This window comes from Suncus etruscus, chromosome 11 (genome assembly GCF_024139225.1).
Source record: "Suncus etruscus isolate mSunEtr1 chromosome 11, mSunEtr1.pri.cur, whole genome shotgun sequence".
Lineage (NCBI taxonomy): Eukaryota > Metazoa > Chordata > Mammalia > Eulipotyphla > Soricidae > Suncus > Suncus etruscus.
The window spans coordinates 80065273-80090532 of NC_064858.1; the positions used below are offsets into that span (position 1 = coordinate 80065273).

The 25260-nt window shown below is 44.1% G+C and overlaps 1 protein-coding gene and 1 pseudogene across 1 annotated transcript in view; one reads left to right on the top strand and one right to left on the bottom strand.

Annotated features, from left to right (window-relative positions):
* The window catches only part of ATF7 (activating transcription factor 7), a 135322-nt gene that overhangs the window by 44830 nt on the left and 65232 nt on the right, over positions 1-25260 (bottom strand). The window lies entirely within an intron of this gene.
* LOC126023718 (uncharacterized) lies at positions 24123-24235 on the top strand (annotated as a pseudogene).

Sequence of the window (25260 nt, forward strand, 5' to 3'; positions counted from 1 at the left end):
TAGTGAGATGCTTGCCTTGCAATGGCCAACCCAGGTTCAATTTCCAGCATCCCATATGGTCCCCTGAGCCTTCCAGGAGTGATTATTGAGTGCAGAGCCATGACAGACCTCTAAGCACTGCCAAACAAAATAAAAAACAAAGTCAAAAGGACACAAAGGGGGCCGGGCGGTGGCGCTGGAGGTAAGGTGCCTGCCTTGCCTGCACTAGCCTAGGACGGACCGCGGTTCGATCCCCCGGCGTCCCATATGGTCCCCCAAGAAGCCAGGAGCAACTTCTGAGCGCATAGCCAGGAGTAACCCCTGAGCGTCACAGGGTGTGGCCCAAAAACCAAAAAAAAAAAAAAAAAAGGACACAAAGGTTTCAAAGGACTGGAGTGCATACCTGCATATGCAAGAACCTGGATTTGATCTCTAAAGCCATGATGCCATTGTACAATATGGCCTGCAGTTCTTAGCAATGAACAGTCATCCTTCACTGGCAAGCTGAGTGTAAGGCTCTGGGCCCCATGCCTGATGATGAACATCTTCCCACCCCCACCAAATGGAAAAAAGTGAAACTGGCAGCAAAAGGGATTTAAATAATTGGAAAGTAACTTGAGGTATATATTAACTTAGCAAAAGTTACTTTTAGGGACTGGAGAGATAGCACAGTGGTAGGGCATTTGCCTTGCATGCAGCAGACTCAGGACAGATGGTGGTTTGAATCACAGCATTCCATATGGTTCCCTGAGCCTGCCAAGAGGGATTTCTGAGCACAGAGCCAGCAGCGACCCTGAGCTGCGCCGGGTGTGACCCAAAAACCAAAACCAAAACCAAAAATCAAAGTCACTTTTAAAGGTGTTTTGTGTATTTTTTTTTCTTTTTTTTTTTTTTAATTTTTTTTTATTTTTGGGCCACACCCGTTTGACGCTCAGGGGTTACTCCTGGCTATGTGCTCAGAAATCGCCCCTGGCTTGGGGGGACCATATGGGACGCCGGGGGATCGAACCGCGGTCCGTTCTTGGCTAGCGCTTGTAAGGCAGACACCTTACCTCTAGCGCCACCTTCCCGGCCCCGTTTTGTGTATTTTTTAAAATTACTTTATTTAGGGGCTGGAGAGATAGCATGGAGGTAAGGCGTTTGCCTTTCATGCAAAAGGTCATCAGTTCAAATCCCAGTGTCCCATATGGTCCCCCGTGCCTGCCAGGAGCAATTTCTGAGCATGGAGCCAGGAGTAACCCCTGAGCACTGCCGGGTGTGACCCACAAACCACACACACAAAAAAATTACTTTATTTAAACACCATGGTTACAAGGTAATAATAGTATTTTATTTCAAACATACAAACTTGTGGCCATGCCTATTGACTCCATCACCCAGAAACACCATTTTCCCTATGGTCCTGCCTCATCACCCCTCTGCAAGTCCCTTTAGGGACACCAATCTGACCAAACTTCAGGTACACCAATTTGGGGAGTGATATCAAGAGGGCTTTTTAGAGCAAGTGTGGGCACCCTCCCCCCATATCTTCCTCCTATAGGGAAGCCTGGCAGCTGTAACCACACCCACAAATGCAATCGCCATATTCAAACTGGGCCAGCTCCTTAGACTCACTCTTTTCTTGAATGAGATGTGAATCGAGTCATGAAAGACTATGGGGTACACTGGCCCATGCAGAAGAAAGCTGGCCATCTCAGGAGGAGATGGTTCACTTGTATTTCTTTTTTGTTTTGCTTTGTTTTGTTTTTGGGACACACCCGATGACGTTCAGAGGTTACTCCTGGCTATGTGCTCAGAAATTACTCCTGGCTTGTGGGACCATATGGGACGATTGGGGATCGAACCGTGGTCTGTCATAGGTTAGCGCATGCAAGGCAAACGCCCTACCACTTGCGCCACTGCTCTGGCCCCTCACTTGTATTTCTTTTTTCTTTTTTTTTTTTTGTGGGTTTTGGGTCACACCCAGCAGTGCTCAGGGGTTTATTCCTGGCTCCAGGCTCAGAAACTGTTCCTGGCAGTCACGGGGGACCATATGGGACGCCGGGATTCGAACCGATGACCTCCTGCATGAAAGGCAAACGTCTTACCTCCATGCTATCTCTCCAGCCCAGACACTTGTATTTCTTATAAATTTTTGTTTGTTTTTGTGTCACACCCGGCAGCGCTCAGGGATTACTCCTGGCTCTATGCTCAGAAATTGCTCCTGACAGGCGTGGGGGACCTTATGGGATGCCGTGATTCGAACCACCATTCTTCTGCATCCAAGGCAAATGCCCTATCGCTGTGCTATCTTTCCGGCCCATGCCTTTTATTTTCTATTTTTCATTAGTGTTTTCTGTCCAACTCAGACCTACCCAAACCTGAAAAACTAAAAGAAAATTTGTTTTTAATTTTTTTTGGGGGGGAGGAGTTTGGGTCACACCTGGCAGTGCTCAGGAGTTACTCCTGGCTTTGTGCTCAGAAACTGCAGGAACGGGGAACCATATGGGATGCCATGATTTGAACCACCATCCATCCTGGATAGGCTGCATGCAAGGTAAATGCCCTACTGCTGTGCTATCTCTCTGGCCTTTGTTTTTAATTTTGTGATTTTTATATAATCCCTTTATTCTCAAACATGCCTTCCTCTATTCCCTCAATTATCTAAATTCTACCATTTTTCTTTTCTTTTTTATTTTTTTTTGGGGGGGGTCACAGTCACACCTTGTGGCGGCGGCATTCAGGGGTTACTCCTGGCTCTGTGCTCAGAAATCCATCCTGGCACAGTCGGGGGACCATATGGGGTGCCAGGGAATTTACCGGGGTCTGTCCAGAATTGGCTGCTGTGCTCTCACTCTGGCCCCCAATTCTACCATTTTTCTAAGGTCCAGACAAAATGTAGCTATTTAAATTTCTTTAATTTTCCATAATCTAGTTTTTCTTTTCTTTTTTGGGGGCCACCCCCTGTGATGCTCAGAGGTTACTCTTGGCTATGTGCTCTGAAATCACTCCTGGCTAAGAGGACCATATGGGAAGCAAGGGAACGAACCAAGGTCCGTCCTGGATGGGCCGCACGCAAGGCAAATGCTTTACTACTGTGCTATCGCTCCAACCTCATAATCTAGCTTTTCTAAACTTGTTTTTGCTTTGTTTTTGTTTTTGGGTCACATCTGGCAGCGTTCAGGAGTTACTCCTGGCTCTACTCTCAGAAATCATTCCTAGCAGGCACAGGGGACAATATGGGATGCTGGAATTCGAACCACCGTCATTCTGCATGCAAGGCAAACACTCTACCTCCATGCTATCTCTCTGGCCCCTGCTTTTCTAAACTTGTATGGTATTTGAGTGGTTTACAATACATAATTTATTAAGCCTATATTGTTTCATTCCTCATTTTTTCTAAATTTTATTATTATAACACTGTGATTATTTTTGAATTACAAGTTTTTCAGTTATATTTAAGGTATATAGGCACAGTGAATTAGGGCAATTCCCACCACCAGTGTTGACCTTCCTTTGCCTCTCTCTGTTCCCAAAATGCATCCCATACCTCCCACCTTTGCCCCCTGGTCTGCTAGTGTAACAGGTCCCCTTTGTATCTAACTTGTAGATCTTGATTCTGTTATAACACTATGATTTACCAAGTTGATCATAATACAGTTGTTTCAGGCATTACATGCACAAACATTAATCTCACCACTAGTGTGACCTTCTCTTCACCAGTTTCCCATCCACCACCATAGGTTGCCTTCATGCAGGCAAAAAGTTATTTCATGCTCTTTCCTTCCTGGGAGCTGGGAGTCTAGCAGCATGGGGTTCGGCAGGCCTCCACCATGCCAGAGGCCTTCTTAACCAGGCCTGGGGGGGGTGCGGGACTTGGGTAACCCCAGCACCCCTCTACCGCCTTGCTCCAGATCTCCAGGGCTTCCCCAGGCCACATGCCTGGGCAAGCCGGCGAGTTGGGTCCCTTGGCGGAGCTTGAAGGTACCCTAGGCTTTCCCCCATTATCCATTCGGCTCCTTAGGGAGGGTCTGGGTGGGGCTCTGAACTTCCAGCCTCCCAGCTTCTTGATGCAGTCACTGGTAATCTCTTTCCAGTCTGTATTTTCAAAATCGCGCCCCCGAGCGCACAAGATACATTAATAGTACTTACTATCACTGAATTATGTTTTTATGTATGCAGAATGTCCATTTTGTACTCTGCCCTTTTGCACACCCCTACAAAAGATCATTTTTCTCTTTAATTTCCTTAACCCCTATCATCATTACTCCTCATTTACCCTTTTTCACTTAAGTACTGTAGAGTCCTAAGTCACAGACCAAAGTGGTGCCCTGGAGTTAACACCCACCCAACTATTCCAAAAGGCATAAAAAGGACATGTATGTCTTTTCAACATTTTATGGGTGTTTTCTTTCACGGCTATAACTTTTGCTGAATATTTTCTTATACAGTGACGATCCCCCCCGCCTTTTTGTATCTTTTCTTTGTGAACTGCTCAATATGGAATTTGGTGTGAAAGAATCCCTCAGTTTAATGCTTATGTTTGAACCAAGCGATGGGTATTGTTGAACGTGTTCTTACGCCCCCATATACTCTAATAACGCCACATGGCTTTATTTCTTGTTTGCTTAGGCACACTAAAATGAGAAAATACTATACATACAAATAAGTTCTTATCTAATAGAGATGGGAACACACAAATCTTGTAGTGCAATGGGACCTTACACCCTGAACATTGACATAAAGACCTGGCACAGGCCTCAGAAGAATGGGCATTCTCCATTCACCCCTGATCTAGAGAAGACATCTATAAAACATCCAAGGTTGTCTATAACATCACCTGGAGGCAATCCTCTACCAGCGAAGACCCTACAGCTGTTCTGACATCGATCTACTCAAAAGAGATTTCCCTTAACACTGAGAAGACTTAACAACAACAATGACCTGCTTACTGAACAGGGCTTTCTGTATTGCCCCTTATTTGTGAGGTGAAACTAGAGGATACTCCACACCAGCCTGACTTCAATGTAGGATGTGCAGATTCCAGGATCTTTTTTTTTTTTTTTTTTTTTTTTTTGGTTTTTGGGTCACACCTGGCAGTGCTCAGGGGTTATTCCTGGCTCCAGGCTCAGAAATTGCTCCTGGCAGGCACAGGGGACCATATGGGGCGCCGGGATTCGAACCGATGACCTCCTGCATGAAAGGCAAACGCCTTACCTCCATGCTATCTCTCCGGCCCCGGATTCCAGGATCTTTAATACAGAAACCTGATGCCAACAATAGGACTGAGTGAAAAATAAAACTGTATTGGCACTACAGACAATGACTTGGATTGAATAAACTAGGTTGCCTGGAGCCTAGAGTTGGTCTTATGCCAGGAAACTTCAGAGGTAGTGGTCTCCTTGTATTTAGAACAAGGCTATTCCTTTCTATGACCCCCATATTTTGGTGGGCCTATGCAAACAATATTTGCCACTCTAACACCGTTTTTACTGTGCCCTTTTGACTAACCCTTAAAAAATACCTCTTAAACTTTTGATGTTAACTTAAACTAATATGTATGTGCATGAATATATAAAAAAATACTATGCCTTCAATGTTAAGGAGTCACATAAATCTCATGGCTTTGTTGCTTTGTGTACTGCTAAGAAATGTTATAATGTACTACACTCTGGGGACTTGTGGACAAAGTAATTGTACATGGGTTCTGCCTTATTTTTCTTAATGTTTTTTTGACTGTAAGTTCAATATTTAGGCATCAGCAAGGGGATTTCTTCTGAGAACTCTGTTTATGGGCGACTGTCCTTTCACTGTAACTTTACCTTGTCCTCTTTGCATCATTGTTCTCATAATTAAAAATAAAAAAGTAAAAAAGTTATTTCATACAGCTTGTTACAATTCAGAGGCAAATGGAATTAACAAAGTTTAGATCAACAAGGGTCAATTTGAAATTATTGTTATATCTCTCTATGAAGTTACTAAAGTCAGTGTCTAAGAATTTGTAGTTGGTGCTAGATGTGTATCATCTTTTAAAGTATGATTTTATTTTGGGGGGTTTTTGGGCATATCCTGTGGCACTCTGGAGTTATTCCTGGCATGCTTGGGGGACCATATGGGTTGCTGGGGATTGGCAACATATTGCCTGAGTTGGCTGCATGCAAGGCAAATGCTCTATCCACTGTGCTATTACTCCAGCCCTGTAAAGTAGATTTTAGACCACTAGAGTGTTAAAAATGTATTCCACTGGGCCAGAGAGATAGCATGGAGGTAGGGTGTTTGCCTTCAATGCAGAAGGATGGTGGTTCAAATCCCCATATAGTCCCCCTCTTGAGCCTGCCAGGAGTGATTTCTGAGAGTAGATCCAGGAGTAACCCCTGAGCACTGCCGGGTGTGACCCAAAAACAAAACAAAACAAAAAATGTGTCCTACTGTGGCAGGAGTGACAGTACAGCAGGTAAGATTCTTATATGCAGGCAGAAGATCTGTGGTTTGATCTCTGGCAACACATATAATCCCCTGAACATTGCCAGAACATTGCCAGGAGTAATTATTTTCTTCTTGTTTTTTGATTTAGGGCCACAACCAGCAGCGCTCAGGGGTTACTCCTGGCTCTGCACTCAGAAATTCCTCCTGGCAGGGTCGGGGGACCATATTGGGTATCAGGGATCAAACCATAGTCAGTCCTGGGTTGGCCACATGCAAGGCAGATACCCTACCACTGAGCTATCACTGCTCTGGCCCCCAGTGATAGGTAGTAAACCTAGGTTTCCATTATGCAAAGTATGCTTTGAAGGCACTCAGTCTATTGAGTATCTCTCAGTACAAGAGTAACTGTTGAAGAACTTTCTGACCTTTGAATTAAGATATTAACAAGAGGGGCCGGTGAGGTGGCGCTAGAGGTAAGGTGTCTGCCTTGCCTGTGCTAGCCTAGGACAGACTGCAGTTTGATCCCCCGGCATCCCATATGGTCCCCCAAGCCAGGAGCAACTTCTGAGTGCATAGCCATAAGTAACCCCTAAGCGTCACCGGGTGTGGCCCAAAACACCAAAAACCAAACCAAAACAAAACAATAAAAAGATATTAACAAGCACTTTCTGAATGATCTGATTCCACTTCCAAAGTCTATTTTACACCTTCATTATTTTGTTAGATGGTAAGATTACCTTTACCATAGAAAGAAAACTATGATTATTGCATGATGCTAGAATTACAATGCTATAGTATAAAAGCGTATTGGTACCGTTATCTTGGGGTAAATTCATTTTCTTTGGGTATCTGAATTCCATAACTTACTTTGTTATCAACTAACATGTTTTGTGTTTTTTTTTTTTTTTTTTGGTTTTTGGGCCACACCCGGCGGTGCTCAGGGGTTACTCCTGGCTGTCTGCTCAGAAATAGCTCCTGGCAGGCATGGGGGACCATATGGGACGCCGGGATTCGAACCAATCACCTTAGGTCCTGGATCGGCTGCTTGCGCCGCCACTGTGCTATCTCTCCGGCCCCAACTAACATGTTCTAACATTTATATTTACACAAATATAAATTTGTATATGTGAGCCGGCGTGGTGGCGCTAGAGGTAAGGTGTCTGTCTGCCTTGCCAGCGCTAGCCTAGGATAGACTGCGGTTCGATCCCCCGGTGTCCCATATGGTCCCTCAAGCCAGGAGTGACTTCTAAGCGCATAGTCAGGAGCAACCCCTGAGCGTCATAGGGTGTGACCCAAAAACCAAAACAAACAAACAAACACAAATTTGTATATGTAAGTCTTCTTTTGTTTTTTTGGGCCATGCCCAGTGATGCTCAGAAATCGCTCCTAGCTTGGGGGACCATATGGGATGCCAGAGATCAAACTGTGGTTTGTCCTAGGTTAGCGTGTGCAAGGCAAGATGCCCTACCACTTGCACCTCTGTTCTGGACCCTGTAAGTCTTTTTTTTTTTAATTCTCCAAATTGCTGGTGGTAATTTTAACTGCATTATTTTGAGCATTTCCTTCTATTTTTTCAGTTAGAAAGTTGTTGATAGTTGAGTTATACAATGATGCAATATCCATCCCTTCACCAGTGTTCATTTCCACCACCAATTTCCCCAGTTACCCCACCCCCAGCCTGCCTCTATGGCAGATGCTTTTCTTTCTCTCCCTTCCCCCTCTTCCTTCCTTTTTTCCCTTTTAGGCACAGTGGTTTGCAAGGGTATCATGCATATCACTTTACTTCCCTTAAATTTCCAGTTTTTGTCCAGAGTGATCATTTCCAACTACTATTGTCATAGTGGTCCCTTTTCTGTCTTAACTTCACCCCCCTCCCTCTCTGAGCATTTATTTTTAGGATCGCAACTACTTGAAAAAGATTTTTTTTGGTAAATGTAAAATTACAAAGTCATTCATGATTAAATTTCAGACATACAATGTTTCAACCATTTCCCTCTAATATGCCCCCACTTGCCATTCGCCTCTCACTAATCTGCTTCTATAAGAGACACCTATATATGTATATATATTTTTATATTTATAATGTATATATAGTTTTTATTTTTTGGTATTTGGACCACACCCGGCAGTGCTCAGGGGTTACTCCAGGCTATCTGGTCAGAAATAGCCCCTGGCAGGCATGGGGGACCATATGGGACGCCAGGATTTGAACCAACCACCTTAGGTCCTGGGTCAGCTGCTTGCAAGGCAAACGCTGCTGTGCTGTCTCTCCGGCCCCTATATGTATATTTTACACACACACACACACACACACACACACACACACACACACACACACACACATATATACATACTTATATATGTGGTTTACTGTACTGTTGTTGTAAGGGTTTACATAACACTTTTCATACACATCACCTTTCAGCACCACCTCCTCCTTCTGGTTGAAAGCTTTCTTCCACTATAGACATTGCCACTCTGTCCTGTCCTTCAGTCTCTTCAAGTGACATGTTTTCTACTAAATACTAGTTCTCATGGTCTTTGTTTTCATTGTTTTGGGGTATTTGTTATTCCACCATATGAATCTTTAATTCTGTACCAGAGAAACATTCTCTCTCCTCTAACTTCATTCAGCTCAGCATGATCTCTCTAAGTCCTTACATGGAGCAGCTAACTGCATGGACTTTATCTTTTCTTATGGCCAACTAATATTCCACTATATATGTACCATAGTTTCTTTATTTGGACATTCATTAGATGACTTCTTTAATTTTATTTATTTATTCACTGGTTTTTGGGCCACACCCAGTGGCACTCAGGGGTTACTCCTGGCAGGCTCAGGGGACCATATGGGATGCCAGGGATCTAACCCGGGTCTGTCTGAGGTTGGCCATAAGCAAGGCAAATGCCCTACCACTATGCTATCTCTCTGGCCCCCTAGATTCCCTCTTTTAATTATCGTTATTGTTTTCGGGGGCTATACCTGATGGTGTTCAGAGATTACTTTTAGCTTTGTACTCAGGGATTGCTCTTGGCAAGACATATGAAATGCAGTGGATTGAACCCAGGTCACCCATATGTAAAGTGTCCTACCCACTGCACTACCTCTCCAGGCCAACCACCATATTATTTTTATTTTCTTTTTTGGCCATACCCTGTGGCACTCAGGGGACCATATGGGATGCCAGGGATCGAATCTAGGTCTGTCCTGGGTCAGCCATATGCAAGGCAAATACCCTACCACTGTGCTATTGCTCCGGCCCCTAGATTCTTTCTTTAATAAAGTGGATCCGGGAGTTTCTGCCAAGACATAAATGTACATTACAACCTACTCAACACATCAAAGTGTGTATTGGAGGGGGATGGTGAAGAGTAATGATGAAAAAATTATGGTTAACAAATAACTACTGGGGCCCGGAGAGATAGCACAGCGGTGTTTGCCTTGCAAGCAGCCAATCCAGGACCAAAGGTGGTTGGTTCGAATCCCGGTGTCCCATATGGTCCCCCGTGCCTGCCAGGAGCTATTTCTGAGCAGACAGCCAGGAGTAACCCCTGAGCACCACCGGGTGTGGCCCAAAAACCAAAAAAAAAAACAAACAAAAAAAAAACAAATAACTACTGATAATCATCACTATCTGCTTGGGTTAATATCAGTTAGTTGCACATGCAGAGCAACAATATGACTACCCCTCTAAACAGTAGAAGTTTCAAACACATGGCCACACTCATTTTTCTTTTACTTTTTTATTCTTTTCTTCTGTTTATAATAAACATAAAAAATCCTAAGGCCGGGGCCGGAGAGATAGCACAGCGGTGTTTGCCTTGCAAGCAGCCAACCCAGGAGCTAAAGTGGTTGGTTCAAATCCCGGCGTCCCATATGGTCCCCCATGCCTGCCAGGAGCACCTTCGGGTGTGGCCCCCCCCACAAAAAAAATCCTAAAGCCTAGAAATGGTATCTTATGCCAAGTAAATTACAAGTGTTCAGTAAATCACAGAAAAAAGGAACTTGTATTCCAAAGGCAAACTCTTTTTTTTTTTTTGGCTTTTGGGTCACACCCGGTGATGTGAAGGGATTACCTCCTGGCTATGCGCTCAGAAGTTGCTCCTGCTTGGGGGACCATATGGGATGCCTGGGGATCGAATCGCGGTCTGTCCTTGGCTAGCACCAGCAAGGCAGACATTTTACCTTTCCGCACCACCACTCCGGCCTCCCACATACATTTTTTTAAATATATATATATATATATATATTGTGTGTGTGTGTGTGTGTGTGTGGTTTTTGGGTCACACCCGGCAGTGCTCAGGGGTTACTCCTGGCTCCATGCTCAGAAATTGCTCCTGGCAGGCACGGGGGACCATACGGGACGCCGGGATTCGAACCGATGACCTCCTGCATGAAAGGCAAACACCTTACCTCCATGCTATCTCTCCGGCCCCATTTTTTAAAATATATTTTTAATTAATATTTTGGTTTTTTCTTGGGGCAGATGCCAAGAAGTGACATTAGATTATTGTTTGTTTTGTTTTTGGGGTCACACCAGTAGCACTCAGGGGTTATCCTGGCTCTGTGCTCAGAAATCGCTCCTGGCAGGCATGGGGGACCATATGGGATGCTGGGATTCGAACTACAGTCTGTCCTGAATTGGCTGCTTGCAAGGCAAATGTCCTACCCACTGTGCTATCTCTCTGGCCCGTGACATTAGATTTTTAAAAAGTTTTTTTGAGAAGTCACCATACTGTTTTCCATAGAGGCTGACTGAGAATACATTCCCACCAATACTGAACAAGCATTTCTTTTTCACCATATTTCTATTAGCACTAATGGTTGTTTCTGGAATTTGGTTTATTTTTTGAGTATCTGAAGTTACTTGGTGGATCATTCAGTGCTGGGGATCAATTCTGGACTTCCCATATGAATATCAGAAGCGTCATTCATTTGAACCAACTGCCTTTTTAATATTGCAATTCTCATTGTCATGAGATGATATTGCATTAAAATTTTTTGTTCTGCTTTTTTTTTTTTTTTTTTAACCACTTCTGGTGGTAATTAGGGATTGACTCCTGGTATGCTCAGGGGTTACCATGCTCAGCAGTGCTGAAAGATCACAGGATGCCAAGGATTGGTTGAACCTGGGCCTCCATGCAAAGCATGTATACTGGCCCTTAAAACAAATTATCTCCCCAGTTTATTGTTGTCTCAATTTGCATTAATCTGACAAGCAGTGGTGATGAATGCTTTCATATGCCTGTTGCTTTTTTTTATTCCCTTGGTTTGGGGGCCACAACTGGCAATTTTCAGGGGTAATGCCTGGCTGGATACTTGGGGGACAATGCAGGATGCTGCAAATTGAACACGTGTTGGCTGTGTGTAAGACAAATGCTCTATGCCCTCCGAGTTCCGGAACTCTTGTCTTTGGGGAAATGTCCCTCAGCTCCTCTCCTCAGTTGTTTCCCCCCCCCCCCACACACACACACACTTAATGGTGCCTGGCTTACTCCTGGTTGTGCACTCAGGGATCATTCCTGTTGGGGCTGGAGAGAAGAGTACAGTGGGTTGTGGTCGCCTTGCACTGGGCAACTCAGGTTTGATCCTCTGCATTTCATTTGGTCCCCTGAACACTGATAAGAGTGATTCCTTTGTGCAGAGCCAGGAATAAGCCCTGAATACCACTGGGTGTGGCCCTCAAACCAAGGATCACCACTGGCAATGCTCAGGGGCCATTAGGGTGCCAGGGATGGAACTCAGGCCATCTGTTGTCAAGGCACTACCCACTGTACTTAATATTTTATATAAATATAATCTTCAGCCCCATTTTTTTATTTTAGTAATGCTTTTGTTACTATATCAGGGTAATAATGGTGGCTTCATAGAAGGAAGAAATTCTGTTTCTTCAATTTTTGAAATTTCTATGAAAAAAATCCTCTCTGGATATCTGAACATTAGTTAGTCAGTTTAGACCTGGACTACTGTTGAGAGATATGTGATTATGGCTCAATTTCCTTAATAGTAGTAATTGATCAATATGTTTCCTATTTCTTCTTAATTTTGTCTTGGGAGGTGTGGAGTCTAAATTTCATCTCTTTCTCCTAGATTCTCAGCATAATGGTGAACATTTTCAATTCTGTTAATTCTTTGTTACACTAGCTCTTGGTTTCACTGAGTTTTATTTATTTTTGATTGATTTCTGTATTATTTACTTTTGCTCTGATATTTATCCTTCTTTATTTTAAAATTTTTTTTGCAGGGGTGAAAGTGGGGAGACAGTCAGAGGTGTTTAGGGCCTATTCTTGGCTCTGTGCTCTGAGACAGGGCTTGAGGGACCATATGGGATGCCAAGAATCAAATCTGAGTCAGCTGTGAGTAAGGCAAACACCCACTGTACTACCCCTCTGGCCCCCTTCTGTCTTAATTTTATTTCCCCCTTTTGGGGGGGTCACACCTGACAGTGTTTGGAGCTTACACCTGGCTTTGTACTCCGGGATCACTCCTGCTAATACTTGGGAGATCAAACAGGGTGCCAGGGATCAAACCCAGGTTAGATGCATGCAAGGCAATACTTATCTTGGCCTCTATATCATTCTTTTGATATGTTCTACACTTAGTAGTCTTTACTCCTTGATCTATGCTCAGTGGTCAGTCTTGAAAGGGCACAGGGAAATCAATGGGAAATAAACAGGATGCAAGGGACTTATGCAGAGCATGTAAGCAGCAAGTACAGTACCACTGTACTATATCTCTGGCCCACTTTCCTTTCTTGTTGTGGTGGGGGCCACACTAGCAATGTTCAGGGCATCTTTTTAGCTCTATGCTCAGGGATCACTCCTGGAGGGGGATCAGGGGACCAACCTGGGTTGGTCTTGTTCAATGCAAAAGCCCCACCTACTGTACTAACACTTCAGTTCATTTCTGTTCTAATTTTTTGTTTTGTTTTAGGGTCACACCTGGCAGTGCACAGGGGTTACTCCTGGCTTTGCACTCAGAAATCGCTCATGGCTGGCTCAGGAGACTATATGGAATGCCAGGATTCGAAACACTGTCTGTCCTGGGTCAGCTGCGTGCAAGGCAAATGTCCTACTGCTGTGCTATAACTCCGGCCCCATCTGTTCTAATTTTTATATTCCCCTTTTATTAGTTTTTGAGCCACATCCAGTGGTGATCAGGACTTAATCCTAGCTATGTGCTCAGGGGACCAAATATGGTCCTGAGGATTGAATCTGGGTGAGGTGTATGCAAGCAAGGCAAGCACCTTACCCACTGTATTATCTCTTTGGTTCCTTATTATTTCCTTTCTACTTTGTTTTTCATTTATTGCTCTTTTTTTTTTAGATTCTTGTGATGTAAGGTTATTTGAACTTTTTCCTGTTTCCTGATATATCTGTACACTATTAACTTCCCCTCTTAGTACTGGCTTTTTATTTGTTTGTTTTTGGGCCACACCCGGTGATACTCAGGGGTTACTCCTGGTTACCCACTCAGAAATCGCTCCTGGCTTGGGGGACCACATGGGATTCTGGGGGTTCAAACTGTGGTCCATCCTAGGCTAGCACATACAAGGCAGATGCCTTACCACTTGTGCCACTGCTATAGCCTCTTAGGATTGCTTTTACTGTGTTTATAAGGTTCTTTTTAAAAATTAATTTATGAGGGGCTGGAGCAATAGCACGCTGGTAGGGCATTTCCCTTGCACATGGTCAACCCAGGTTGGAAGCCCAGCATCCTATATGGTCCCTGAGCCTGCCAGGAGTGATTCCTGAGTGCAGAGACAGTACTAACCCCTGAACACAGCCAGGTGTGGCCTCAAAGACAAAACAAAATTTATGAAGGGTAGGGTAGGGTCATACTTGGTGGTTAATGGAAGTATTCCTGGCCCTATGCTTAGGAGTGACCCCCAGTGATACTCAGGGGACCATATGTAGTGTTGTGGTGCTGAAGATTCAAGGTTCGGAACCAATATGGCTGCATGCAAATCACGTGCCTTATCTCCTATGTTTCAGGCCTGACCCAAAGATTCTGAGAGTTTTGTCTTTAATTTGTTCCTACACATCTATTTATTTTCAAAAGGCCAATTAATTTACTTGTGGGGGGAGTATAGCAGAGCTCAGCAGCCCCCAGTACTTGATTCAAATTTGGGGTATCCAAATGCCAGGTATGTATCCTAGCCCTTTGAGCTATCTTGCTGGTCGCAGATCTATTTCTTATATGATTTTTCTTTGACCCATTGGTTCAAAGGTATGTTATTAGTTTCCAAATGCTCAATATGGGTGTGTTTGAGCCCCACCCAGGAGTGCTTAGGGACCGCTCCTGGCTCTATGTTAGGGGTTGTTTACAGAGGTATTCGGAGGAACCATGTAGTGTTGGAAATTAAACTGGTAAGTATGCTCAGAGCACATAATTCAGATTACTGAGCTATCTCCCTGACCTCTTTTACCATTTGTGGGGGGTGTGGGGTGGGCTTTGGAACCATACCTGGCTTTGTCAGGCTTACTCTTGGATCTGGCTTGGGGATCATTATGGGAGTTTCTCAGAGAATTATATGTGGTGGTTGCTGGGGATCAAAACAATGTCAGACAAGTGCAAAGCAAGCACCTTGCCCGTTGTATTAGCTCACTGACCAGTCCCAAAGGTTCTGAGAAAAAGGCTTCATTTCTACAGTTAATGTCTACCTTCCTAACATTGTGGTGTGAAAAGAGATCTGACTTCCGGGGCCGGGCGGTGGCGCTAAAGGTAAGGTGCCTGCCTTGCCTGCGCTAGCCTTGGACGGACCGAGGTTCGATCCCCCGGTGTCCCATATGGTCCCCCAAGCCAGGAGCAACTTCTGAGCACATAGCCAGGAGTAACCCCTGAGCGTTACCGGGTGTGGCCCAAAAGCCAAAAAAAAAAAAAAAGAGATCTGACTTCCATAACTTAATGGATGCCTGTTTTGTGTTCCTATTATGTGATCTGTCTTGGATCCATTGCACTGGAAAACATGTATTTGGCTATTTGGGGGTGGAGAGCCCTGTATATGTATATTAATTCCAGCTTTTCCAATTCTTTATTTGGGGCTATTTCTTTTTTATTTTTAAATTAAATAAATTCTTTAATTGAACTACCATGAGATACAGTTAAAGTTGTTCATGGTTAAGTTTCAGTCATACAATGTCCAACGCCCATACTTTCACCAGTGCACATTTCCCGCCTTGCACCCTGCCTGCCTTTATAGCAGACATTTTTCTTTTTTTTTTGTTTGTTTCTGGGCCACGCCAAAAATGCTCAGGGGTTACTCCTGGCTATGTACTCAGAAATCACTCCTGCCTTGGGGGACCATATGGGACAGCAGGGGATGGAATCGTGGTCCGTCCTAGGCTAGTACAGGCAAGGCAGACACCTTACTGCTTGTGCCACCACTCCGGCCTCAATAGCAGACATTTTTCTTTTCTCTCTTCCCTTTTAGACACTTTGATTTGCAATACTGTTACTGAAGGAGTATCACGCATATCACTTTCCCTTCTTTCAGCACTCAGTTCTTGTCCAAAGTGGTCATTTCCAACTATCACTGCCATAGTGGTCCCTTCCCAGCCCTAAATGCACTCCCTGCTATTTGTGGCAAGATTCCTACCATGAACTGGTCTTCCTGGCCCTCATCTCTATTATCTTTGGGTATTATTACCATACTTAGTTATCCCACAAATGAGTGTGATCATTCTATGTCTATCCCTCTCCCTGTGACTTATTACGGCTCAGCATAATACTCTCCATATCCATCCACAATTAAGCAAATTCCATGACTTCATTTTTCCTAGGGGCTTTTTTTAAAACTCATTTTCTTTCCTTCTCTTTCTTTTTTTTGGGGGGAGGGTGGAAGCAAGATAGTTTTGTTTGTTGTTGTTTTAGTTTTTTGGGGGAGCCAGCTGTGCCCAGGGGTTGGTTACTCCTGGCTCTGCACTCAGTAATCACTCTTGATAGTGCTCAGGGGACCATATGGAATGCCAGAATTGAATCTAGATTGGCTCTATGCAAGGCAAATGCCCTACATGTTGTACTATCACTCTGGTCCCAAGTAAAATAGATTTTATTGAAACTAATTTATATGTGAGGGGAGAAAAAGTCTGTATTTGAGAGAACATGGGTTTCTCCAAGTTGAAAAAGCTAGTGAAGAAGCTAAAGATAAGCAAGTAAGATACCTGTTCAAAGAAGAACACACTCGAGGACCAAGCTTTCTGACTTTCAAATTGTTGATTTATCCAACAACGAGAGAGGAGTGTTAAGACTCTTACTATTTTTATGTTACTATCAATGTATCTCTTCTGGTCTATTAGTAGTTGCTTTAAGAACTCTACTGTCCATTCCTTTAGAAAATATACGTCAGCAGCTCAGGAAATCTGATTCCACTGACAGTCTTTTTTTTGTTTTGTTTTTGTTTTTTGTTTTTGTTTTTGTTTTTGGGGCCATACCCGTTTGATGCTCAGGGGTTACTCCTGGCTAAGAGCTTAGAAATTGCCCCTGGCTTGGGGGGACCATATGGGACGCCCGGTGGTCCTACCTTGGCTAGCGCTTGCAAGGCAGACACCTTACCTCTAGCGCCACCTTACCAGCGCTACCACTGACAGTCTTAATGCAAGAACCAGCCTGCAGTGCTAAGGACACCCTTCGTACCCCCATGGTACTAGTGCCACACCCAGTATGCACAGGGGCCTTAAAGGCTGCACCTTGCAATGCTATGTGGTTCGAGGAATCACACTTAGATATAACACATAACCACTTACTATCTCCTGGCTCGAATATCTACTGTCTTTATTTATTTATTTATTTATTTATTTATTCATTCATTCATTCATTCATTCATTCATTCATTTGGTTTTTGGATCACACCCAGCAGTGCTCAGGGGTTATTCCCGGCTCTGTGCTCAGAAATCACCCCTGGCAGGCACGGGGGAACCATATGGGATGCTGGGATTTGAACCAATGACCTTTCTGCATGAAAGGCAAATGCCTTACCTCCATGCTATCTCTCTGGCCCCTATCTACTGTCTTTAAATAAAGACCAAGGTTACTACTCTTCCTTTCCTCTGGGATTGTTCCTAGTTCCTCATGGGGGCAGTATTACCCACTTTGGGGAAGCACTGAAAATGAAACACAATTCATAGAAATATAAAACCTCCTAAGACTAAGAATAATAGTGAATTACAAAACCTGAATATACCTACTTCTAATAGGGAGATTAAAACAATGTAATGGGCCAGGAATGTAGCTTAGTAAAACAGACATTTGCATGTGCAAGATCTTGGGTTGGATTCCCCGAACTACTTAGATTCCCCAAAATAGCCACAATTGGGATCCATAGTAATTTTTTTAATAATTTTTTTTGTGTTTAGGGCCACACCCATTTGATGCTCAGGGGTTACTCCTGGCTAAGCGCTCAGAAATTGTCCCTGGTTTGGGGGGACCATATGGGATGCCGGGGGATCGAACCACGGTCCTTCCTTGAATAGCGCTTGCAAGCTAGACACCTCTAGTGCCACCTCGCCGGCCCCAGTAATTTTTAAAAATCTCCTGACAAAGGGGCCAGAGTGGTGGCGCAAGCAGTAATGCATCTGCCTTGCCTGCTCTAGCCTAGGATGGACTGTGGTTCAATCCCCTGGCATCCCATATTGTCTCCCAATCCAGGAGTGATTTCTTTTTTTTTTTTTTTTTTTGGGGGGGGGGGTTTTTTTTTTGGGCCACACCCGTTTGACGCTCAGGGGTTACTCCTGGCTATGTGCTCAGAAATCGCCCCTGGCTTGGGGGGACCATATGGGACGCCGGGGGATCGAACCGCGGTCCTTCCTTGGCTAGCGCTTGCAAGGCAGACACCTTACCTCCAGCGCCACCTACCCGGCCCCGCCAGGAGTGATTTCTGAGCGCACAGCCAGGCGTAACCCCTGAGTGTCACCAGGTATGGCCCAAAAAACAAACAAAAATCCCCCGACAAAGAAAACTCTTAGTATTATTCTACCAAAAGTTAAATTAAGAACTAATATAAATCCTTCTTAAACTTTCCCAATAAAACTGAAGTTGTGAAAATATTTCTTGACTTACTATGAGATTAACTGTACAGGGGTCTCAAACTCAATTTACCTGCGGGCCGCAGGAGGCAAAGTTGGGGTGATACTTCAGTGCAAAGTCAGTAGTAAGCCTTGAACATTGGGGTGTGTGACCCAAACAAGTAAAACAAAACAAAACAAAAAAAGAATTCTCTAGGGCAGGGTCACAAAATGTTGTACGGAGGCCCGCAGGCCTCGAGTTTGAGACCTCTGGATTAACATAACCCTAATACCAAAACCAGATAAAGATAGTACAGAAAAAGAGAAGGATACAACTTCATTTGAAGATTGATGTAATGGGGCCGGAGAGATAGCATGGAGGTAAGGCGTTTGCCTTGCAACCAGAAGGTTGGTGGTTCGAATCCCGGCATCCCATATGGTCCCCTGAGCCTGCCAGGAGCGATTTCTGAGCGCTTAACCAGGAGTAACCTCTGAGTGCTGCCAGGTGTGACCCAAAAACCAAAAATCTCCAACAAGGATTGGTGAGAAAATTTGATAGGCAAAATCCTGGAAGCTGAGTTTGCTTTTTTTAGGGGGAGAGGGATTTGGACCACCCCCCTCAAATCAATGCCATATATGCTCAGTCAACAAAATCGAGAGGGGAAATACACATCTGAATTGGTAGACCAAAAACATTTAAAACAAAATTTAGCATCCTTTAGTGCTAAAAGCTCTCAACAAACTAGGAATAGAAAGAATCTACCTCAGCTTAACAAAACTATACCCAAAAAATTTAACAAACATAATATTTATTGGCAAAAAACTTAAGATTTTTTTCCTCTAAGATCAGGAACAAAAGAAGGATGCCTGTTTTCACTACTTCTATTCTACATAATATTAGAAATTTATTGGAATTCACTACTTTTATTTTACGTTTTATTGGAATTTCACTAGTTCTACATAATATTAGAAATTTATCAGAGCAATTAGACTTAAATAAAAAACTTATTAGATGTCCTAGGGCAGTGATGGCTAACCTTTTTGACCCCGAGTGCCTAAACTGCCACACAATGCCCAGTCCTCCCAATGGCTGGTGTGGCCTTGTTGCCAGGTGAGCTGCAAAGCAGACACCGGCATACTCACCTCCCGCCACGCCACGTGCCATAGGTTCGCCATCGAGGTCCTTCGGCATGACTAAAAGTGATCTAAGAATAAGGAAGTAAATTTGATCCTGGTGCCACATGTGCTGAGTGCATTTCTGGCAGTTCTTGGCGCTCCCAGCGCTGCAACAAAATGTGAGGTACTGGGAGCATCATACAGTTGAGTGGAGCACACAACAAAAGATGTGCGAACACCACTGCCAGGAGTGCCATCCAGGAATATGAGCACCACAGTAAGTATTATAACCAGAATATGTGCAAATACTATAACTAAGTATAGTGTATGGTGAGCATGTTTGCAAGTACTGCTGAACCAGATATGCAATCCATGATCAATGCAACAAGAGCCAAAAGGGAGGAGGAGGTAATGTGAGAACAAGTTAATTCTGCAAAGTAGCATTTAGTCAACACAGAAATCAGTTGCATTGGGCCAGAGCAACAGAAAAGTAAGTAGGACCTTTGCCTTCTATGAGGCCGACCCTAGTTCAATCCCCAGCATTCTATATGGTTCCCCAATCTGCCAGGAATGATTTCTGAGCCCAGAGTCAGGAGTAACCCCTGAGCACCAACAGGTGTGGTCCAAAAAATAAAGCAAACAAAAAGAAACAAATTGGTTACATTTATATATGTGAACAACCTAAAAAGGATCTTATAAAAATAATTCCAGCAGCGCTCAGGGGTTACTCCTAGCTCTATGCTCAGAAATCGATCCTGGCAGGCTCAGGGGACCATATGGGATGCCAGGATTCGAACCACTGACCTCCTGCATGAAAGGCAAACACCTTACCTCCATGCTATCTCTCTGGCCCCAAACAATTTTCAATCGCTGTAAAAAAAAAAATACAGGAGGGGCCGGGTAGGTGGCGATGGAGGTAAGGTGTCTGCCTTGCAAGCGCTAGCCAAGGAAGGACCGTGGTTCGATCCCCTGGCGTCCCATATGGTCCCCCCCAAGCCAGGGGCGATTTCTGAGCACATAGCCAGGAGTAACCCCTGAGCGTCAACCGGGTGTGGCCCAAAAACCAAAAAAAAAAAAAAAAAAATACAGGAGCCAAAGAGATAACACAGCGGTAGGACGTTTGTCTTGCACACAGCCGACCTACTAGGTTCAATCCCTGGCATCTTATATGGACCCCCGAGCCTGCCAAGAGCAATTTTGAGACAGAGCCAGTTCTGAGCACCTCTGGGTGTGGCCCAACCCCCTAAACAAAAACAAAATACATAGTAATTAACTAATAAGGTAAATGACTTGAATGATGAAAGTATTGCTAAAAGAAATTAAAGAAATTTAATAAACAAATGTAGTCATAGCCTATGTTTTTCAGTTTAAAAGACTTTATACTGTGTGTATTAAATATATTAAATATTAATATTAATTAGGGACTTTTGGCAGGCTTTGGGAGACCAGATGGGATGAGATATTTTTATCTGATCAAGAGATTCAGCCCTGTAAGTTCACTGTAATCATCTACCAAACATATCAGACTTTCCATAGCATTGGCAGTTAGCAAGGGGCTGTGCCTAGGCCTGTGGAACATAGCAGGACAAATGGTTTATTTTTGTTTGTTTTTGGGTTACACCCTGCTATGCTCAGGATTTACAACTAGCGATGTACTCAGGGATTATTCCTGGAAGTTCTGGATACTATATGTATTACCAGGAGTTGAACATGGTTAGCAAGTGCTGTGCCTGTTGTACTTTCTCTCCTTCAATTGGTAATCTGCCAGACTCTGATTGAGAGTCCCTAAGAGTGAACCTCCTACCCAGTTAACTACCTAGACACCTTGGGGCATTTCTGGTCTGGAACCTAGTCCTATGAAGTTGAGTGAATCTGACATACAGCTTGCCTTTGACACGAACAAGCCCAAATCTTCTGGTCATCACCAGCTAGACCTTCAAAATTGGTTAAAATTAAAAGTACCCCCTGACAGCCAAACATCACATCAGGTAGCCCAATAAACCTCTTCAAAGCAGACACAAACCTATCACAAAGTATCAGTGACCATGCCCTTCTGGTCATATTTCAGACCTCTTAAACATAGCCATTGGGCATGTGGGTATGCCATGAATTACTTGATGCCACACACCCACAACAATACCATGCTTCCCAGGTCTAAACCTTTTTTTTTTTTTTTTTTTTTTTTTTTTTTTTGTGGTTTTTGGGTCACACCCGGCAGTGCTCAGGGGTTACTCCTGGCTCCATGCTCAGAAATTGCTCCTGGCAGGCACGGGGGACCATATGGGACGCCGGGATTCGAACTGATGACCTTCTTCATGAAAGGCAAACGTTTTACCTCCATGCTATCTCTCCGGCCCCAGGTCTAAACCTTTTTTTTGTTGGGAGGGTACAACCGACAGCATTCAGGGTTATTCCTGGCTCTGCGCTCAGAAATCGCTCCTGGCAGGCCCAGGATTCTGGGATTGAACCCAGGCCTGTCCTGGGTCAGCTGTGTGCAAGACAGATGTCCTACCACTGTGTTATCTCTTTGGCTCCTGTATTTTTTTTTTACAGCAATTGAAAATGAAATTGTTTTTATAAGATCCTTTTTAGATTGTTCACATCCTACTGCTGTTCCCCAGGTCTAAACCTTTGACATGGCAGAATACAACTTCCCCAACCCCCCACCCTCAGTAAGTGCAAAGATCAGTTTACTGAACAGCTGTTACTATATCATGTGACCATAATCCCCATCACTACTCAAGTCATCTGGACTTTGACTCTACTACTGTTCTCTTGCCAGATACCAGTAACTGAGAATCATGGATCAGATCCCAGACTTGCTAGAACTGCTATTGTGGCTACACAGCATTTGGCTCACAAGTCCCCAGTGATTCTACAGGTCCACACAACCTCAGAACCACACAAGGTATTGATTCAGTTTTATAAGTGCCAGTCCCTGGTTGGAAGACTAGCTTGTGCTTGGATTTCCACTCTTGCCTCTCACATAGCACCAAGCATAATAAAAAGCAGAGTTGTGCAACCACATACACCTAGAAAGAGCTTCATACACACCCAAAAACTTTCTAAAACCCTGAGGAAAACTTCAAAGCTACAATCCTATTAATGTTCAAAGAAATGAAGAAATCAGTGAAAGAGACTATTAGTAAGCTCCAAAAATTAGAAAGGTTCAACGGAAATGGGACTAGTGAAAAAGTGCAGCCAGTATGGCACTTGCTTTGTAAACAACTGACCTGGGTTCACCCCCCAGCATTCCATCTGGTCTCCCAAAGCCTGCCAGGAGTCCCTAATCACAGAGACAAGAGTAAATTGTGAGTACTTCTGGTGTGGCAGTAAAAAGGAAAGGATAAGAGGGGAATGGTGGGAAGGAATGAAGAAGAGAAAGGAGAGGAAGAAAGAGAATGTGAGGGAGGGAAGAAGGTAAAACTCAAACCAGTGTCCTTGAGTACATCAGAAATTAAGAAAAAAATATTTAATTAAGGGCCGGAGAGACAGCATGGAGGTAAGGTGTTTGCCTTGCATGCAGGGCAGTGGATCGAATCCCGTCATCCCATATGGTCCCCTGAGCCTGCCAGGAGCGATTTCTGAGCACAGAGCCAGGAGTAACCCCTGAGTGCTGTGGGGTATGACCCAAAACCAAAAAAAAATTTTTTTTTTCAAAAGGTCAGCTCATTCGGCCAGAGAGATAGCAGCAGTGCGGCATTTGCATTGCACGCAGCGGATCCAGGACAGAGAGTGGTTCAACTCTCCCATGTCTGACAGGAGGAATTTCTGAGCACAGAGCCAGGAGTAACCCCTAAGTGCTGTTGGGGATGACCCAGAAAACAAAAAGAAAAACTTCAAAAGGTCAGCTCATTCGGCTGGAGAGATAGCACAGCGGTAAGGCGTTTGCCTTGTACGTGGCCAACCAGGACAGACCCAGGTTCGATTCTCAGTATCCCATATGGTCCCCTGAACCTGCTAGGAGTGATTTCTGAGTGCAGAGCCAAGAAGTAACTCCTGAGTGCCTCCAGGTGTGGCCCCAGTAAAGGAAAAAAAAAGGTCTTTTTGCAATGGCGTTTAAATAAAAAAGTTGGATCCCTGGAACTGCATGGTCCTACAAAGACCAGTGGAATAATCCCTGGGCACAAAGCCTGGAACAGCTCTGAACACTGCTGATATGGCCCCAAAACCAAAAGAAAAAGGAGTTTCTGTGAAACGAATAGTAGCTGAGAATTTCTCAAGCAAATTAGGCAGAGATATACTCTAACCTAGGAATCACATGGAATTTCAAACAAAATACACTAAAAACATCACAAGAAAAGCAAAGATTCTAGGGACCAGAGGGATAGCACAGCTGGTAGGGCATTTGTCTTACAAATGGCCAGCCTAGGTTCACTCTCCATCATACAGTCCCTGAGAATCACTAGGAGTAATTCCTGAGCTCAAAATCAGGAGTAACCCCTTTGCATGTAGTCCACCTGGGTTTAATTCCTACACCCCTAAAGGGTCCCTGAGAGCAGAGCCAAGAGTAATCTGAAGTATCACTGTATCATTGGACGCAGCCCCAAAATAAAAACAAGCAAAAATTGTAAAGAGGAAATAAACTTAATACTTAAGTTACTTTAAATTTAAAGGCAGTGCTTGCTTTGGTAGCACATATACTAAAATTGGAACAATACAGAGAAGATTAGCATGGCCCCTGCGTGCAAAAGGCAGAGGGGTTGAAATGATAGCACAGGGTAAGGTGTTTTGCCTTGCACACAGCCAACTCAGGTTTTTTTGTTTTGGTTTTTGGTTTTGGTTTTTGGATTTTGGGCCACACCTGGCGGTGCTCAGGGGTTACTCCTGGCTGTCTGCTCAGAAATAGCTCCTGGCAGGCACAGGGGACCATATGGGACACCGGGATTCGAACCAACCACCTTAGGTCCTGGATCGGCTGCTTGCAAGGCAAACACCGATGTGCTATCTCTCCGGGCCCCCAACTCAGGTTTATTCCATGGCATCCCATATGGTCCCCCAAGCCTGCTAGGAGTAATTTCTGAATGCAGAGCACAGAGCCATCAGTAAGTTCTGAGCATCGTGGGATGTGGGCCAAAAATATTTTAAATAAAAATAGATATCAGGGCCAGAGACATAGCATGGAGGTAAGGCGTTTGCCTTTCACGCAGAAGGATGGTGGTTCGAATGCCGACATCCCATATGGTCCCCTGTGCCTGCCAGGGGCGATTTCTGAGCCTATAGCCAGGAGTAACTCCTGAGCACTGACAGGTGTGACCCAAAAAACAAACAAACAAAAAATAGATATCAGTTATAGGCTACAGAGATAGTACAATGGGTAAGGTGCTTCCCTTGCATGTACTTACCCAGGTTTAATTCCTGGCATCCCGTATTGGTACCCTGGAGTAAACCCTGGGCATTGCCAGGTGTAATCCAAAAAAATAAAAGTAAATTGCATTAGAAGGGCAAGATAACTTATAGTAGGTAGGGTGTGTGGCAACCTGGATTCAATCACTGAGGCCCCATATCATCCCCAACCATCTCTAGGAATAATCCCGAATGCAGAGCCTGGAATAAGCCCAGAGTTCTGTGAAGTGTGACCACAAAATCTAAACAAATATATGTCAGTAGACTGAACTCCTAATCAAAAGACAAAGAGAAGCTGAATCGATTAGGAAACAAAAAATCCAATCTCTGTTGAACACATATGAGTTGTCACAATAAACACAAGCTTAGATTAAAAGTTTGAATATAGGGGCCGGTGAGGTGGCGCTAGAG